The sequence below is a fragment of the Bos grunniens genome, chromosome 9 (genome assembly GCF_055505025.1).
Source record: "Bos grunniens cultivar Pamir isolate PY7600 chromosome 9, Bosgru_T2T1.0, whole genome shotgun sequence".
Classification (NCBI taxonomy): domain Eukaryota; kingdom Metazoa; phylum Chordata; class Mammalia; order Artiodactyla; family Bovidae; genus Bos; species Bos grunniens.
In genome coordinates, this window is record NC_141173.1 from 72368548 (window position 1) to 72389020 (window position 20473).

General features: G+C 36.8%; 1 protein-coding gene across 13 annotated transcripts in view; it reads left to right on the forward strand.

The window, feature by feature from the left end:
- The first annotated feature begins 8676 nt into the window (after positions 1 to 8676).
- Positions 8677 to 20473, forward strand: part of EYA4 (EYA transcriptional coactivator and phosphatase 4) — a 365804-nt gene continuing 354007 nt past the window's right edge. For 4 of the 13 annotated variants that reach the window (XM_086317909.1, XM_086317930.1, XM_086317944.1 and 1 more), the window contains exon 1: positions 8697 to 8942. The gene's annotated coding sequence lies outside the window, so the exon portion shown is untranslated. Of the gene's footprint in view, positions 8943 to 10509; positions 10944 to 17246; positions 17345 to 20473 lie in introns of those variants that run through there. The other 9 variants (XM_086317912.1, XM_086317921.1, XM_086317939.1 and 6 more) reach the window with 6 other exon arrangements.

Sequence of the window (20473 nt, forward strand, 5' to 3'; positions counted from 1 at the left end):
ATTATTTCAGAAATTAAGGTTATATGTGTTGTCTTTCTTCTTCCAATAGGAAAGAGATATTGGTTTCCTGTAGCTTTATTAGCCTTCGGCAAACATTTCCTCTATTCTCACTGTCCACAACTGGATCATAAACAGCCATTGACAAGAGAGAAGAGATTACCTTTAGCCAGACTGGCCCATTCCTAGAATGAGGAAAATTCCTCATGCTGTGTTGCTGCTACACAGAGGAAGAAGAGTTGGAGGAATATTGAGAGTCAGTTGAGTGAATATAAATGTTTGTTGAGTGAATATCAGTTATTTTCAATGAACAACTTCATATTTCTTGGAACTATATTGCTGTTCATATCAGATCTAATAAATAATTGTTGAATAAATTCCCTACCAAAATCCTCTAATTATGTGCTTCTGATCTTTCTATCTACTAGGGCTCACTTTCTTCTCCATGTCTAGCATATCTTCTCTCTTTTCCTATCACATACTAAGATGGACTCTTAATTTGATTGTGAATCTTTCACATTTTGTTTCCTTTCATTTTCCAAAGCTGGAATGATAATCTTCTCCTCAAAACAGTCTTTGTCTCTGAAGACTTCCAAGATCAAACATTGCCAGTTCTAGTCAAAGAATCCAAGCAATCTCAGCATTCTGGCACATTTTCTTTAATTTTTGGAATAGTTATAGATATGTTTCAGTCTTTCTTTCCTATTCAATCAGTAATAAGCCCTGAAAAATGAAAAGAAAGTCACTCAGTCGTGTCCAACCCTTTGTGATCTAGTCTGACCCATGGAATTCTCCAGGCCAGAATACTAGAGTGGGTAGCCTTTCCCTTCTCCAGGGGATCTTCCCAACCCAGGGATTGAACCCAGGTCTCCTGCATTGTGGGCAAATTCTTTACCAGCTGAGCCACAGGGGAAGCCCAAGAATATTAAAGTGGGTATCCTATCCCCTCTCTGGGGGATGTTCCCAACCCAGGAATAGAATCAGGGTCTCCTGCATTGCAGGCAGATTCTTTACCAACTGAGCTACCAGGGAAGCCCTGGAGAATTCTTTGTTCTAGGCAATGTATGTCCTGTGAGGATACTGTGTATGCTAGGCATTGGCAAGATAGTAATGTTTGAGCAGCATAGAAATCACTGAGATTAAACAGATTGTATAATTAATAAAGCAAACACTATTACTTTTAATGTAAAATACATGGAGTACTCAAACTCTATATGTGTGTGCATGCTCAGTCATATCCAACTCTTTTGAGACCCCATGGACTATAGCCCACCTGGCTCTACTATCCATGGGATTTTTTAGGCAGGAATACTAGATTGGGTTGCCATGCCCTCTTCCAGGGGACCTTCCTGACCCAGGGAGTGAATCCACGTGTCTCTTGTGTCTCCTGCATTGCAGGCAGATTCTTTACCCACTGAGCCACCAAATAGACATGAGTAAGTTACTTAAGCATCAGATTCTCTTATTCCATTTCCAAAGATTCTGATTCAGATCTAGGGTGGTGTAAAAAAGTCAGCATTTTAAAAAAATGTTCCAAAAGACTTCAATAAGAATTAGATAAACATTTGGCTAAATGGGTAGCATTCAACAAATTTCTTCTCTTTACATCAATACAAGAATACATAAGTAAGGTTTCATAGCCAATACTAAATGCTCCTGAGTGAATGAATATCCCTGATCCCATGAGGAACTGCTAAAGAGAATTACTGGGTATTTAAAAATATATTTAAAGGAGGAGCAAGGATGGACATGTAAGGGCAGGAGCAGGGCTAGAAAGTACCAGATAGAAAGATTGAGTTCTGACTGTGAAGGGCCTTGAATGCTATGCTAATTTTGTACTCTCCTGAAATCAGTAGGAAGTCTTGGAAGGTTTCTGTGCAGGGAATAACACTATATAATCTGTGTGGTAGAAAGCCAACTTTATCCAAATGTGATGGATTGACCAGAAAGGGGAAACTGGACGCAAAGGAGAACCACACGTGATCAAAACCACAAATGGTTTCTTCGGGCCAAAGGGACAGGTGAGGCCTCCGTGGTGCAAAGGCCACTGTACCATGAATCAACATAAGACATGGTTGTGAGTGGTTAGCTATGATTTCCATTTGGAGCCAAAAGTGATTCATCTCCATGAGGCCAGTGACCACTACTGGCTACTCAGTCCAGAAAAATGTTTCTCAAAGCTGAGACACTCTGTGCCAAAATCTAAAACACAAGAGTCAGCCGAAGAAAACCTTTTTTTTTTTCTACTTATGAATAATAATGGAAATTGAAGTTTAAACCTAGCAACTTATAGGGAGCAACAAATATTTTACATTAACAATGTATCATTAGCCTCATGTTTTAAGAAAAAAAAAGCGCTAATATACTGAAAGAATGGCTGAGGCATATTGTTTACCCGTAGTTTAAATTAGAGTGGAGATTCGGTCTCCCAGAGCTGGCAGCATCAGGGTCAGGTGTGAGGAAAGCCCTGGTGTTCTATACTTAGAGCAGAGGAAATAGGTCATTGCGGGCGGCCAGGGAAACAGGCTTTCCCCCGATAACAAAAATATTCTCTGCCTTTGCCACGTATCTCCACTGACATTTCTCTTTTAACATCTTTCCAGTGAGTCCACTTGCTGGACAAAATGCTAGATGGTAAAACTGGAGACACTGGAGTTAGTTCTTTCCTTTGGAGAGGGACCAAGGAATGAGGGAAACTGATTCTGTGCCCAGAAAGAAGTCAAGTTGAAGAGCCAAAAGTTATCAGGAAGACAGAGAATACTAAATGGATAATTAGCTAATTTTCCTAGTCTCTTAAATGCTAAAGACAATCTTTTAAAATCGGTATAACTCAAACTGGTATCTGCTGTTCCCTAATCTTCTTGGAGCTTCCATCCAATGCCCCCCAGCCTCCACCCCATTTTAATCATTATCCTAGCCCCAGGTTTCGTCACACATGCAAATCCACTTCCATGGATTAGCAAGAAACTAGATTTCATGTTAAGATGAAGCTAAGAGAGAATTTCATCATAAAACCAACAAGCGCCATTTGAAACATCTCCTTTAGACATTTCTGCAATGTCTCTATTTATTGAACTGCCTGGGAAGACTTTTCCCCTTCGGTAGAGCTGCAAGTCCCTCCTGTCCCCTCCTTTCCGCTCTCCTCCCTTCCCCTCCCTTTCCCTGCTCTCCTCTCCTTCCCGCAAGCAAGCAGAGCAATTCTGTTCAAGCAGCCAACCTACCAATCACTTCTGGTTCTTAGCAAGGCAACAGGCCTCAAATTTAAAAGAAGAGAATAGTTCTTCCCCTCTTATTATCATTTCTGATTAATTCTGTTGTTTTACCTACTTTTCCTTTATTTTTGCTATAAGGGGGAGAAAAAAAGTAGCAGACAGCTAAATGAGAAGGACAGGATTTTCATAGCTATCTCTGCTGCATGTTGTGGGACTAGGGAAGCCCAGCATTTATTTCTCAGGTGGTCCTCAATGAATTTACTCTGTGCTGGCCACTGAGTTGAGTGCTGGCATCTCTGAACTCAAAAAATGAAGCCCAGCCTGGTGTTTATTTATCTCATATTCTGAACTTTGATATTTCAGTTCAGTGTCTCATAGGCGGTCCTCAGGCAAATTTCACCATAATCCAAACAGCTGTTACATGAATATATTACTTTTAAAAATTGTTGAAAAGATGATAAATTAGGAGAATTTTTCTCAGGGGCTGAACCACTCTTTTGGCTTCCCACCAGCCATGATTCTGACTACATCCCAATTGTGGGAGAAAGGAAGTAAGCAGTTCATACCTCAGCTGGCCCTAGAACTGATTCTTCAAGCCACAAGGTAGAGAGGAATCTATCAAGTGGTTTTTTCCTTAAAGTTTGAGTAATAAACTCATCTCAATTATGGAATCCAAAATGGGAATTGGAAGTAATGAAGTGGCAGGACCAGATACAGAATTTGTGGGGCCTGGAACAAGGTGAAAATGGGGACAGGGCTTGTTCAAAAAGCAAGAAAATGTGCTAAGTGTGTGTGCATTAACAATTACATTTTTTGTTTGTTTGTTTCTTCTCTCTTCTCTCAACTTTCCATGTTTTTTTAAATGGCTTTTAATTAAAAAAATAAAAATTTAATTATTAATATATTTGTCATTCATTTATACAGTTCGGTGCTATTTTTAGATGCAAATACAGAAGCATTTGACTGATGTGGAACCACCAAAATTACACAACTCATATTTCATAGCTCATATATGCATTCTTGGGAGAATGTATGCGAAAGCGTTACACAAAACACAACTGTTTTTGTTTGTCCAAAGAAGGGCACATTCTTTTTTTTAACTTTTATTTTTTATTTTAGTAGAGTTGATTTTTGGAGAAGGCAACGGCACTCCACTCCAGTACTCTTGCCTGGAAAATCCCATGGATGGAGGAGCCTGGTAGGCTGCAGTCCATGGGGTCACTAAGAGTTGGACATGACTGAGCGACTTCACTTTCACTTTTCACTTTCATGCATTGGAGAAGGAAATGGCAACCCACTCCAGTGTTCTTGCCTGGAGAATCCCAGGGATGGCGGAGCCTAGTGGGCTGTCGTCTATGGGGTCGCTCAGAGTTGGACACGACTGAAGCGACTTAGCAGTAGCAGAGTTGATTTACAATGTTTGAGGTGTACAGCAAAGTGAATCAGTTATACATGTACATACATATATATATCCTTTTCTACTATATGTGATTGTAAGATATTAATATGGCTCCCTGTGCTATACAGTAGTTCTTTATTTATTTTATATATAGTAGTCCGTATTGGTTAATTTGAAATTCTAAATTTATCCTTCTTCTGCTTTCCCCTTTGGTACCCATAAGTTTGTTTTCTATGTCTGTGAGTTTATTTCTGTTTTTATATAAGTTCATTTGCATCAATTTTTTTAGATTCTATATGTAAGTTATATCATATTTGTTTCTCTCTGTCTTACTTCACTTAGTATGATAATCTCTACGTTCACCCATGTTGCAACAAATTGGATTATTTAATTCATTTTTATTGCTGAGTAATATCCCATTATATATATAGATATATAATATATACATATATATACCACATCTTCTTTATCTAGTTGTCCACTGATGAACATTTAGGCTTATCAATATTCTTGACTTTGGCTTAAGGAAAAACTGAAAGGAAAAGGACATGTAAATTGTCCCACATTTTCCTTTGCTTCTATGTCATTGTTTCTAGCAAAAGTCATTGATTAATTCAGGAAAGTAACATTAATCAGAAAAGATACAAAGAGTTCTCTGGTTATTGTGTTTCTTAGAACATAATTTCTTTCTGAATTTGAAGCATGCTCTTGTTCTAAAGGAAAGCATGGCCTCTTTGCAGCTGTCAGCACTCCTGCCCACTCAGATCTAGACATAACACGTTTAGCTTGTACTCACTTGGAGTCGCAGTGAACTCTCACAATGTGAGTCCACCTGAATTCTGTGCTTATGAGGTGGAAAGAAACAGTGGACCCACATACTAAGCATCCCTCTGCTCTCAAGTTGCTCAAACGTCTCATTAGATTTAACTTGTAAAACACAAGTTCAAAAATAAAATTATCAAGAATTTTAGATGGTGACAGCAAAACATTAAACCAAGAATGAGGCTCTTCTGAGTGTGGGACCCAGTGCAAATGCACAGATTACAAGCCCAAAAGGAAAGTTCAGTAAGTGACCATTCTGCCTTATCCCTCTCACTCCTGCCCCCAGTTATCCTTGGGCACCTACAAGGCCATCTTCTTGGAATTAGATGAGGAATCTTGTCTTCTCTCTTCTTCCCCATTTTCATAGCTTTTCCATTCTTTTATCTTTTTTGTCCTTCTCCCCTAAATCAGGCTCTTCTCATACTTGTTGGCAATATTTAGCTCCATTTTTCCCTGCAAAAATGGGTTGAAGTGGTTTAAGAAAAAGATCTCCACTCTGGTTGACCTTCTTCAGGAGGTATTTTAGAAAAAGCAAGTTTAGTATGTTGAAGGGAAAGCGTATTTTATAATTTTTTTGGAGTGTATGCTATCTTTGGAATCACTCACTGATGTAAGTAATGAAGAGCTATGAAGATTTAAAATAGAAAAGTCCAGGTTCGATGCACATGCTTGGGGCTAGTGCACTGGGACGACCCAGAGGGATGGTATGGGGAGGGAGGAGGGAGGAGGGTCTAGGATGGGGAACACATATATACCTGGGGCAGATTCATTTTGATATTTGGCAAAACTAATACAATTATATAAAGTTTAAAAATAAAATAAAATATAATAAAATAAAATAAATAAATAAAATAGAAAAGAAAATTGAAAAAAATAGGAAATATTTCAATTTAAGAAAGTCTTTCTGATATATAGCATGGGCTTAAATTGGAGGAATACAAAATAAATCATGGAGACTAATTAAAAGGAAGCCGTTCTACAGTTTTAGTAAAATGACAGTTGTCCAAGATTCTAGAATTGAATGATACTGTGCTTCCTTGATTTCCCTTATGCTATAGTAATAGAAGAGTCAAGAATTATTTAATTGACAGCTTCAGGACTGGAGAAATATCTCTCTTAACCAGAAGTAACAGATGGCAAAAAGGAGACAGAGGCATGTGAAGGAAGGCAGGTAGCATTCCCTGAAGCATGAGAGAAGAGGCTGTCTGAACCAGTAGAATAACTCTTCACAATTTCTGTTGGAAGCTGCAGCCCCTTGTGAGGTTAGAGAAGCTTGAGGGTGCCTTGGAGCCTATTGTATTGAAAAACACTGAAAATCCCCTGGGATATAAGTTTTTCAAGTTAAAGCCCCTCTCTACCCACTTTCAGATTGAGTTCTTTCTTCTACAGTGTTTTCACACTTCTTAATGGCTCAACCTAAGGATGTGAGAAAGTAGGAAGAGAAAGTCATTACCATTCCCTACAAATGAAAATATGCTTTGTTCTTGAAAGCCTGCTTTCCTGCCCAGGCAACCAAATTAAAGGAATTCTTTGTTCTATCCAATGAAAAAAAATTTTTAACAGAAACTGTCCCATGTGAGTTCTGACTTTACCTGGGTATTTTGGTTTGGGGTTTTCCGATTTGGTCTGGGTCTACCTTCATATCATGATACAGGAAATTCAGGGGGATTTTTTGAGATAGTTACCTGTATTTGGCTTATAAAATTGCTTCTTACTTCAATTAGAGTCACATGAGGAAGACTAAAAGCACTGTCAGGCTCTTTTATCACACATTTGGATTTTAAGAAAGTTTAGATAGTTTGTTTTATATAACAATGTCAGGATAAATGGAAAGAAAACTGTGAATACTTAGTGTTTTCTTTTAGAATAACAACTTTTTTTTTTTTTTTTTACTTATTGTTAGCATGGTATAAAAACTGCTGGAGAATTATCATATGCCTGCTACTCATTTGGAAATCCCCAGGTACAAATTCCAAGTTAACATTTTTAACTAATAAAAACAAATAAATCAAGTTCTAAAAGTTAGTATGTTTTCTAATTCGACTCTTAAATGTAGAAATGAGTCCAAGCCTCTTCTGACAGTTTGATGACCTGAGACACTTTTAGAAGTTATATTAGGGAGTTAAAGCAGTTTGAAAGGCAACGTGCTTTCCTCCAGAGGTTTGATATTCTCAAATTTAAAAGTAAAGCCAGAATTTCAGCAAAATAAAATTTTATCATTATTGTCAATTTTACAGGAATAAAAAATGAAATGCATTCATTCTTATGAGAATTTTCCCAAACCATGTCCCAAAGATGCAGATACTCCAACTACAAATTGATAATAGAGATTAGACAGTATGTGTTACAGTGTTCATTGGTCAGTCATGTCTGACTCTTTGCAAACCGATGGACTTGACCCTCGCCGCTTCCCACACCCCCTGCCCCCGCCCCTGCCCCCAGCTCCTCCATCCATGGAATTCTCCAGGCAAGAATACCTTACTGGAGTGGGTAGTCATTCTCTTCTCCAAGGGAATCTTCCCGACCAAGGGATCAAACCCTGGTCTCCCGCATTGCAGGCAGATTCTTTATCATCTGAACCAACAGGGAACCCCAGAAATTAGATAGTACTTATCTTTTTCCAGAGTTAGTTATATTCAAATATTTCAAAATTCTTACAAAACTGCTTTACAAACTAAGATTTTTTTTGACCATAATATACTTAAACCAATGTATTTCTAAAATCCTATTATAGTTGGAAAGCAACACAACAATCAGAGGTAGAGCAGAGGACCTCACTTGTGCCACCCAGGCATCCGTAGCTGGCAACGCCAGATTCTATTTATCGTTTGTTTGCCAGCCCCTTCCGAAAGTGTCCCATTGTTTTACATCATCAGCACAACCCCTAGCACAGTTCTTCTTTAAAGACTGCTGAACTGATAGGCACTTACTAGCCCCATTTCTATAAAAATCCTAGAGTATAATTGACAAGAGAAACTACCTGTCTCTTTCTCACTCTGACTCTGACTTTTTCTTTTTCTGTAACAAAATAACTGCCCTGTAAACTTGATCCCATCTGTTCTTATTCAAGAAAAGAAGGGGAAAATAACTAAAATCAGGCCCCACTAATTAGAGGAAAATTGTATGTAAATAACTGAAAAGTCTTTTCATTTTTATGGTTAACATTGCTACCAAGGCTTTAACTGACTGTTGGGTCTAAAGGGTTATGTGCTTTTTTTAAGTGACATGTGCTCCTGGCCAAGTACTGGCTGGGACATGTTGTGAGTAGTTTTAGATCATCACAGCTCTGGCTATTTTAGTCTGTGTCACTGCTTGGAGTTGTAATTAATTTGCATGATCCTAAAAATCATAATTATGAAAATTTTGGTATTTGATAAGAATAACTTATATTCAGTCTTACTAAGAAAGTCATGGAATATTTAGCAGAAGGGCAAAAAATATCTATACGGTGCCAGCAAATATCTCACATAGAAGCAGACAGCTGAAGCCTCCACAGAGCTTAACTTGTCCTTGTAAGTAATTTGTGGAATATTATGTGCTTGCTAATTAACTGTGTTCTACACTTTAATTATATCTCTATCAGTAATAATATGTGTTGCATTTGTTTTTGGTTTTAATCTAAAAGTTCTTTCACGGACAACATTTTTAGCCAATGCTAATTTTAGCTCATTTTCATATAAATAATATTTATAGAAGACATATACAAATGATATTTGCACCCATATAGTATAGTATTTCATTATTTCTCTCTAGTAAATCAACATGATTTTTTTTAGAAAGCCTAATACCATTGTTAGATTTCTTTCTCTCTCCTTTGGGCCTGATTTCTTTTCTTCTTTTAATTCAGTTTGTCTTGTAACAGCTAAATTTCTTAACAGGTCTTCTCATTCTTCAAATCATAAAAAGAAAAAAAAAGGTATAAAGAAAAGGATTAAGAAATTTATAATTAATGTCTAAAATGTTGAAGTATGATCTTTTTTTATTTTGGGGATCATTCAAATTATGAATATTGAAAACTAGTATGTTGCATATGTAAACAATGATCTTCAGTGCACTGATATATTTTTGTAAGATCTCTGAAAATTACTCAACAACTGAAAATTACTCAACAACTGTATTTTTAGTCTGTGTCCCTATTGAGTTGATAACAGGCTTAACAATAATGCATTATGTTTTAGAAAAGCACTTATGTTGGTTAAAGTTATAGGTGCATGATTAAAGGAAATTAAATGTAATTTAGAGTCAGAAGTTCTGTATTTAAATATTAATTATAGTCTGTTCAGCAGCTTGACTTTTTTTGCTTTTTATTTTATATAGGAGTATAGCTAACTAACAATATGATAGTTTCAGGTGGACAGCAAAGAGACTCAGTCATACGTATGACTCAGTCATACGTATGCATGTATTCCTTCTCCAAACTCTCCTCCCATCCAGGCTGTGACATAACACTGAGGAGAAATATTATATGACTTCTCTTGTATGGGGACTGTAAAAAGAAATGATACAAGTGAACTTATCTACAAAACAGAAACATGCTCACAGGCTTAGAGAATGAACTTTTATGGTTGCTAGGGGGAGAAATGGGGAGAAAGAATAGTTAGGGAGTTTAGGGTCAACATGTACACACTGCTATATACTTAAAGTGGATAACCAACAAGAGTCTACTCTATAACATAGGGAACTCAGCAGTTTGAATTTCGATCAGTTATTTTCTTCGAACTGCATGCTATCTCTAAAATGAGGATAATTAATAATAATAATAATAATCTGCTTTTACAGAGTTTTAATGAGGACCAATATTAAAGTTTATATTTACAGTTTGTATAAGCAATTTGTCAAGAATTAGTATGCTAGTCTATAAAAATTCTTGTTTAATAGTGTTTGGGGGAAATGACAGAGGGAGAAAAGTAAAGACTAATTCCTTTTTGTTTTCTTACTGGTTTTTCATTAATTTCTCGTATCTATTTTAGAAAAGTTGATAAGCAGGGACACTGCTTTATTATGCCTTTAACAAGTAAGCAGCAGTTGTGAGGAAGTCATGTGTTCTGAATTTAGAGGTCTGTGTTCTATTTTCACCTGTTGCTAACTCAGTGGAGTCAGAGGTCCTTGTGCTCTTCGTAACTCTGGTTGTCCCTCTAGAAAATGGGAGCAGTAAGGGTGGAAAATCTAACCACCCATCTTTACTGCTCCTGGCCCTCCTCAACCACAGATGGGCAGTTTGTCTAAGTGACTGGAAGGACATAGGTCTGTGGGGAGTGCCCCTCTGTCCCTTCTCATACTGGCACTGGACACCCTAAGAGCTGATCCTGGGAGCCTAGTGGCCCCGATTCACTTTCTCAGAGCCTCGGGATTGGGAGAAGAAGAAAATTACTGGTAGCCCTCCCTTCTGGCATGGAATAGCAACTCTCCTAGAAGCATTTTAAGGTGTAAAGATACCAGAACCTATTCTTCATACTGAGACTACAGGACATGATCCATGGGGTCTTGTGTTTGCTGCTCCTCCTTGGAGAGAAGTAGGTATAATATGATACAGGAGTTTTGTTTTATTTGAAATTGCATGGTTTTTGTTCTTTTCCTTTTTTCCTCTGGGAGAAATTGTTTACTTGCTTCTTGTTCCATGAATTTTTTTTCTCGGTAATGTTAGTGGATTTGTGCTCCTAGGAAGAGAGAGAGAGAGAGAAAGGGATGGAGAGAAGGAAGTGGAGGAAGGGAAGGAGAGAAAGAGGGAGAGAAAGAAAGAAAAGGAAAAAAAATAAGAGTTGGACCAATATAATATGTACATAATAGGCTCAAAATAAGAAAATTTTGCATTTGTTCTATGGACTTATATCAAGCATACTTTAGAATCTGATGTTTCTTTCCCTGAAATGAATTTCTATGTAATATTAACTTGAATTTGTTAAAAAAAAACTACAAATACCTGAAAGTAATATTTTTATTTAGATGAATGTGTCATCTTTTGTTTCTCCTTTAGAAAACTAATAAAACCCTCTTAGCTACAATTTGATATATTTTAGTGGTAAAATGTTATTCTAAAATGTACTTTTGAAGTAATACTTCTTCAAAATACTCTTCAGAATATAAGCAGCCCATAGTTGTAGGAAAAAAACGAGAAGCTAAAATGCTGTGGATTTAGGATTTTAGTTGACATTTTAGTTCTTACTCCCCAAGCCCTGTTACATTGTTTTATAAACATCTAATTTAGAATGTTATATGAGTTAGTATGAGTTGCCTAGATATTAGTTATGTTGTATTTTTCATATGTTTCATAATAAATGTCTTGAATATTCTTAAGTAAACATTAACATTTAAACATTTAAAAAACACTCTACATTAAAATATACCAGGTAGATATTTCAATAATTTCCTTTCTTAAGAGTATAATCCATGCTTCTAAATTCAGTTTGCTTTCTCTCTGCGTTCCATTTGTATTTCCTTCAAATCACATTGCCTTGTATGCTTTCTCTCAAGCATACCTACAATAAAGCCATCTGTTGTCTAACGGTCATTCCTACATGAATCATGCTCTGTCAAAATTTTGAGGTTTATAAATGTTCAGTTAATTGAGCAGCCTGACCAGCTGAATACTTGTAAGTGCTTTATAATATCTTTCAACACTTCAAAACTTTGGCCCACTTAAAACTCCAGAATCCCAGAGCAAATGGGAGAAGTCATTCATATGGATTCTTGCTGATAAAACTAAAACCATGCGTTTGCATTTCTCACAATTTGGAATAAAGTAAATGTAGTTCTACTCTTAAATGTTTATTTTTCAACTGTGTCTCTGTTTTACCATAGCTAGTGATTGGGAAGTGAAAAACTTATCCAATCAGCCAATTATTTTGACAGCCTTATTCTAAACACTAGCTTGACCTTTTTTTGTCGTTAATTGGGTGTTTTGGCATCATGAATGCTTATAGTTTCTAAGAATGTAGTCAATCTCTCTCTCTCTTTTTCTCCCTCTTTCAATTTTTTTCATAGTGATGAGATAGTGAACATGAATGCATAAGTAAATGATTATAATTTATATGGCAGCCACCCACCCCAATTGTCTTCCAAATATTTCTGTGCATTGCTGGGGCCATATATTTTCATGGTCTTTCCTGGCTTCAAGTTCCAGAATTCACAGATTTTGAGTCTCTCTCTCTTATATTATTAGTTCCACCCTTTCTGCTCTGCATTAAACATGGAACTGAGCCCTTTTCCTTCATTCCTTCAAACACACACACACACAAATCTGCTCATAAAATGTTATCTTTCAGTGTAGCTGATTTACTGAGAGCTTGTTGAGACTAAGACAGTTTATGTAACAATCATACGTAAACATATTGGTATGTAAACATGTTGGTATGCATATTGGTGATTTCTCTACTTAAATGTATGTTGACCCCAAGTCATACATCATATGGACTAAAAACCCTCTTCTCCTTTATAGGATAATACCTCTTTTCTCTAACCAAACCCCAACTCAGCTCTGAGTTTCCAGGGCATATGTAAAGATTCACTAAGTCTTCTGAACATCTACTTCAGTTATTACCCTTTTTCTGTCCTTCACCAATATACACAAGGGGAAGTAAGGAGTATAGAAAAGTTTTACTTTACCCTTAAGGGATATTCATGGCCAAACACACACACACACTTAAAACACAAATGCATGCCACTCACCCTACACTCACATCCCACAGAAAGCAAATGTATCTAGTCAGTTTCATTCCTTCTGTATGACTTTTGTACCTTCCTATCTCTGTGCTTCTTATCATAACTGATTTATTCTCATGATGTGTGCTTTAGAAAAAATTTCTCCTTTTATAAATGACCTTTCAATATACAGCAACATTGTCTCACCCCACAGTAACATCACCCAAATTCTTTGTAAAAATTACTTTTATTTCTTTGCAAGAAATTATCACCCTCTGAGATTATCTTTTTTTTATTTAAATATTCTCAATTGTCTATCCTTTAAGAGAGGGTCCACTTTTATACTGCTTACTGCTGTATCTCTAGGACCAAGAAATGTGAGTGATAGTAAATGTTCAATATATTTTTAAAAATAAATAGTTCTGTCTATTGTTAAAAATTTAAAAATATGAATTTGCTTAATAATTTTAAAAAGTATGACTTATCTAATACATTTTAAAGGCTACATCATATTATCTGTCCCATAATAGCATGAATTGAGTAATAATTATAACCAGGACTTCCTGAGATTTATTTGTGGTAAAGACCACCATTTACTATGCTGATATTTATAGTTCAATGTTCAGAAGAAATAGAATTAGCTTGGGAATTAAAACAGCCTCAATAAAGATTAGCATCATGGAAATCTAACCCAATCCCCACATTTAACATTTGTGGCAACTGAGACACAGAAAAACTATCTTGCCCAATATTAATGGTAAATTTAAGTCTGGAATTCAGGTTTCTTGAGTCTCAAATGACTAATTTTCCCTGTAAACCATGTCCCAAGTCCTAATCTAAGAGTAATCAGTTACTTCATGTTTTCATTTATAGAAAAAGCAGGTGAAATTAGATGATCTCTCAGCATTTTCAGTTCAATTACTCTCTTTTTTCCTTCCCCTATATTCATCAATTATTCCACAACTTGACTGGAATCAGTCTCCTTACATTCTCAGTCATATTGTCAAGATCCTACCCAGTGATACCTTGAGTCCCTTAACAGCTCTAAATGTCTATTCCTTACAATGAGGGAGACCCGGGTTCAATCCCTGGGTCAGGAAGATACCCTGGAGAAGGGTATTCCAGTACTCCAGTATTCATGCCTGGAAAATCCCATGGACCAAGGAGTCTGTGGGGCTACCATCCATGGGGTGGCAAAGAGTCAGACACGACTGAGTGACTTCACTTTCACTTTCACTTAGGGGTATTGGTGCATTTGACTGGCTGCTGCTGATACACAGCACAGCAGAATTTACAACTACTGAATCTACACAAGTAGAACAATAAGGATGCTCTGACCATTTACAAGCACTTCTTTGAAGGACTTCCTGAGCATCAAAGAATAAGCCATAGGCGATGGCACCCCACTCCAGGACTCTTGCCTGGAAAATCCCATGGACCGAGGAACCTGGTAGGCTGCAGTCCATGGGGTCACTAAGAGTCGGACACGACTAAGCGACTTCACTTTCACTTTTCACTTTCATGCATTGGAGAAGGAAATGGCAACCCACTCCATGTTCTTGCCTGGAGAATCCCATGGTCAGGGGAGCATGGTGGGCTGCCGTCTGTGGGGTCGCACAGAGTCGGACACAACTGAAGTGACTTAGCAGCAATCAAATATAATGTAATACAGTCAGTTCAGTTCAGTTCAGTTGCTCAGGCATGTCCGACTCTTTGCGACCCCATGAACCGCCACATGGCAGCCCTCCCTGTCCATCACCAATTCCTGGAGTCCACTCAAACCCATGTCCATCGAGTCGGTGATGCCATCCAACCATCTCATCCTCTGTTGTCCCTTTATCCTCCTGCCCTCAATCTTTCCCAGCATCAGGGTCTTTTCAAGTGAGTCAGCTCTTCGCATGAGGTGGCCAAAGTATTGGAGTTTTAACTTCAGCATCAGTCCTTCCAATGAACACCCAGGACTGATCTCCTTTAGGATGGACTGGTTGGATCTCCTTGCAGTCCAAGGGACTCTCAAGAGTCTTCTCCAACACCACAGTTCAAAAGCATCAATACTTCAGTGCTCAGCTTTCATTATAGTCCAACTCTCACATCCACACATGACCACTGGAAAAACCATAGCCTTGACTAGATGGACCTTTGTTGGCAAAGTAATGTCTCTGTTTTTTAATATGTTGTCTAGGTTGCTCATAACTTTGCTTCCAAGGAGTAAGCGTCTTTTAATTTCATGGCTGCAGTCACCATCTGCAGTGATTTTGGAGCCCAGAAAAATAAAGTCAGCCACTGTTTCCCCATCTATTTGCCATGAAGTGATGGGACTGGATGCCATGATCTTAGTTTTCTGAATGTTGAGCTTTAAGCCAACTTTTTCACTCTCCTCCACTTTCATCAAGAGGCTCTTTCATTCCTCTTCACTCTCTGCCATAAGGGTGGTGTCATCTGCATATCTGAGGTTATTGATATTTCTCCCGGCAATCTTGATTCCAGCTTATGTTTCTTCCAGCCCAGCGGTTCTCATGATGTACTCTGTATGTAAGTTAAATAAGCAGGGTGACAATATACAGCATTGATGTACTCCTTTTCCTATTTGGAAACAGTCTGTTGTTCCATGTCCAGTTCTAACTGTTGCTTCCTGACCTGCATACAAATTTCTCAAGAGGCAGGTCAGGTGGTCTGGTATTCCCATCTCTTGAAGAATTTTCCACAGTTTATTGTGATCCACACAGTCAAAGGCTTTGGCATAGTCAATAAAGCAGAAATAGATGTTTTTCGGGAACTCTCTTGCTTTTTCGATGATCCAGCAGATGTTGGCAATTTGATCTCTGGTTCCTCAGCCTTTTCTAAAACCAGCTTGAACATCTGGAAGTTCACGGTTCACTTATTGCTGAAGCCTGGCTTGGAGAATTTTAAGCATTACTTTACTAGTGTGTTAGATGAGTGCAATTGTGCAGTAGTTTGAGCATTCTTTGGCATTGCCTTTCTTTGGGATTGGAATGAAAACTGACCATTTCCAGTCTTGTGGACACTTCTGAGTTTTCCAAATTTGCTGACATATTGATGCAGCACTTTCACAGCATCATCTTTCAGGATTTGAGATAGCTCAACTGGAATTCCATCACCTCCACTAACTTTGTTCATAGTAATGCTTCCTAAGGCCAACTTGACTTCACATTCCAGGATGTCTGGCTCTAGGTGAGTAATCACAGCATCATGATTATATGAGTTGTGAAGATCTTTTTTGTACAGTTCTTCTGTGTATTCTTGCCACCTCGTCTTAATATCTTCTACTTCTGTTAGGTCCCTACCATTTCTGTCCTTTATTGAGCCCATCTTTGCATGAAATGTTCCCTTGGTATCTCTAATTTTCTTGAAGAGATCTCTAGTCTTTCACATTCTATTGTTTTCCTCTGTTTCTTTGCACTGATCACTGAGAAAGGCTTTCTTATCTCTCCTTGCTATTCTTTGGAATTTTGCATTCAAATTCTGCATTCTTTCCTTTTCTCCTTTGCTTTTCGCTTCCCTTCTTTTCACAGCTATTTGTAAGGCCTCCTTGCATTTCTTTTTCTTGGTGATGGTCTTGATTCCTGTCTCCTGTACAATGTCACGAACCTCCATCCATAGTTCATCAGGCACTCTGTCTATCAGATCTAGTCCCTTAAATCTATTTCTCACTTCCACTGTATAGTCATAAGGGATTTGATTTATGTCATACTTGAATGATCTAGTATCAAATTGAAGTTAAAGTCACTCTTAATACAGACCAAGGTTAAAATAAAGCACCTTAGGATAAAATTGTTAGGACTGTTTGGTAGCCAATGTGTTTGTTTTCAAATTAAATTGCCTGTTCATCATGGGGGAAAGTATGTTTTCTCTCTTCTCGATGCTATTAGTTTTTGCTTTCAAATGACACAGATATCTATAAACATATGTATATGAATATTACAGGCTAGATAGGAATCTCATTCACTGGTGTAAAGTCCTTGGATAAACCAAATTTAGTCTATTTTAATTAGTTTGTTACCCAATCTTTTTTAATATCTCATAAAAGTTTTTAAATCTACCAGTTTAGTTTCAGGTTTTCTGAAGTTTAAACTTTTTCTTTTGAGAAAGCGACCTGATTAAGTTAATTTTTTAAGATATTACATAAATTCAGAAACTTTATTTTTCCTCTGTTTTAGGAATTTTCAGATACACTGGGGAAGTTAGCATTTTCTTAATGCTATCATTGAGCCTAAAGAGGAGTTTCCTAATACTGCTTGTACAAGTGTGAGGAAAGGTAATGCCTTGTCCTGTGCACTGCCATAATTCCCTGCCTGTTCTCTCTGTTGCCTTACAGTGTCTAGAGCATTTGGTTAAATCAGCCTTGGTCTAACTATTGGAACAGTTAAGAAGTGACTACAAGAAATAGGAGAACAGAATAAAATATAGGGGCAAAACCCTGAAGTGTGTTTCAGGAGAGAAGATCAACAATATGAGATTTTCTATGTTTACATTGTATTGATACATCACCTAGTGTTAACCTTCGATCTCTGGACTCTTCTGGAGCATTCAAGGGAGTCCATACATTTCCCAAACTTTAATATAAAACTGTGAATGCACATTTTTTGGGAGGTGACAAACAACCCATAATTTTCATCATATTTTCAAAGGGGGTCTATAAACCCTCAAAAAAAGCTAAGAAGTACAATATTAATAGATTCCTAGAGAATAAGCATCATAAAGATGGAAAAGAGTTAATTAATACAAATTAGCATCTCTCCTCTTCCCATCTCAAATTAATTATATTTGCCATTTTTCATTTTCAAACCTGGAAATCATATCCAACCTTAGGGCTGTACAGCTGAAGTAGGTGATAATTCTATGAACATTTAGGGAAGGAAGCTTGCTGCTGCTGCTGCTAAATCGCTTCAGTTGTGTCTGACTCTGTGTGACCCCATAGACGGCAGCTCACCAGACTCCTCCAAACAAAAATAAGGTTTGGCTAAATGGTAAAATAATAATTTTTATGTGCAGGAAACTTTAACATAAAGATATAAAGCAACTGTTTTTCATCTCCTATTAATTTGTTTTCATTGGTAACAGCAACCAATGTTTATTAAGAACTCACCATGTGTCTTCAATTGTGTGTAAGCATATCTTTTTACATTGAGTTCTCATAATGAGCCAATGCAAGAAGAAAATATTTCCTTTAATGTTTCAGATAAGGAAACTGGAATCATCCTGGCACATCAGGAAGGATTTCCAAGAAGAGATGACATGATATTCAATTTCCAAAGATCAATGTGTACATTTTGGAAGGGATGTGAATTTCAAGATGGAATGGAGGGAATACAGGGACTAGGGAAGGAGCAGAATAGGAAGAGTAACAAAGTTAGATGTCATTTAGGAAGAGACTGATGAGGAAGACTGAAATTTTGTCTTCTGAGATCTGCAGTAGAAGGGACTTACACTGAATCAGGATGAAGCTCTACACCAAAGCTGGGGAGTGAGCAATGTATTTTAGAATTTTTTCCAATTTCTCCCAGCTTTGACTCTTCAAAACCTGAGATTTAAGTCTCCTTAAGCCACATGCATATTCAGAATGTATAAATAGGTCAAGAATAGTTGACTATCTTAAGAAATTTCTCAACTCCTCCAGGGCAAGGAGACATGGAAAGGAAATGTGTTGACCCTGAAGAATCTAAGGGGAGGATGTGGAGCCACTGCATCCCTCAAAATGGCAACAACCACCTTTAAAACATAAAATAAGCCCATGGGTATATTTAAGAATGTATTAAAAGTACATTGTGGGGATGTTCCTGGAGATCCAGTGGTTGAGACTTCATCTTCCAATGCAGTGGATGTGGGTTTGATCCTTGGTCAGGGAGCTAACATCCCACATGCCTCGGGACGAAAAAACCAAAACATAAAACAGAAGCAATATTGTAACAAATTCAGTAAAGACTTCTAAAATGGTCCACATCAAAAAACTTTTAATATATGTATATTTATAGAGCTGGACATGACAGAGCAACTAAAATATAAATATATATATTGCAAAGAACCCAGAAATCTCATTTCCAAGTATATACCCAAAAGAATTGAAAGCAGAAGCTCAAATGGATCTTTTTAAACCCATATTCATAGCAACATTTTTACAATAGCCAAAGGTAAAGGCAACCCAAGTGTTCATTGATGGATAAATGAATATGCAAATATGCTGTTAATATATGCATACAGTGGGAAATCATTCCACCTTAAAAAGGAAGAAATTTCTAACATATGCTATAGTAGCGATGAACCCTGAAGATAGCATGATCAGTGAAATAAACCAGCCACAAAACGACAAATTTTGTATGACTGCATTTATACGAGGTGTCAGGGTTAGTCAAATTCATTGAGACAGAAAGTAGAATGTACTTTCTGGTACAGGCAGGAGTGAATAGTGAGGAGCCATTGTTTAATAGGTACATAATTTTGGTTTAGGAAGATAAAAATTGTTTTGAAGATAGTGGTGATGGTTATACAACAGTGTGAATGTACTTAATGTCATTGAACTGTGCTTCAAATTATCAAATGGATAAAGTTACATTATGTATATTTTATCAATCAAAGAGAATAAAGCACAAGTTAATTTATTTGATAAATTTAAGGTTGATTTCTAGTCCTAGTCTTTAAATACATAAATGCAATTAAAATCCATTCTGAATAAGGCTGGTTTAAAAATTATACATTTGTAAAACATAGTAGGTAACAGATTTACATATGTGAGATCAATATAAATGCTTTGCCTTAAATTCTTGTATATTATATAGCTTGATTTAAATATGCTTAAATAGTATATGGTTAACATTATATATCTTTGGGTTATTTATTGAATATAGTCAACTTAGAATTTCAATATCCATACTGAATATGTTGTTTGACATGGTTGATGACTAGTGGCTTATGTGGTAGGAAAATATTTTACCAGGAACTCTTAGCTAATGGGAAGGCCAATAAGATATATTATCAACACTTTAAAATGGTGGTATATTCACAGAGTGTATAGTCTAATAGATGGCTAACAATTTGACAAATATAATTTTTTTTTAAATTAAATACACTGGAATGTCTCTATATAATGTTTTCCAGGGGTCTGGAGTTTTTTCAGTGTTACATGATCCTCTTTGGGCCCTAAGCCAGTTCTTTAAAAAATGAATATTAGCGAAAAGAAAATGTTAAATGGAGGCATATTGTGATGAATTTCACTGTCTAGTATTTATTTAAAGGCTTTAACCTAATACACAACATAGTGAAACTTTGGTTTCTCATACATAATGTATTAAAAGTTTTAGTCCCTTAGAAAACATTGCCAGTGGATTACAGTGAATAACAAATCCATATACTTAGAGCTAGGATTTTTTTTACTAGAGTTTATTTTTTC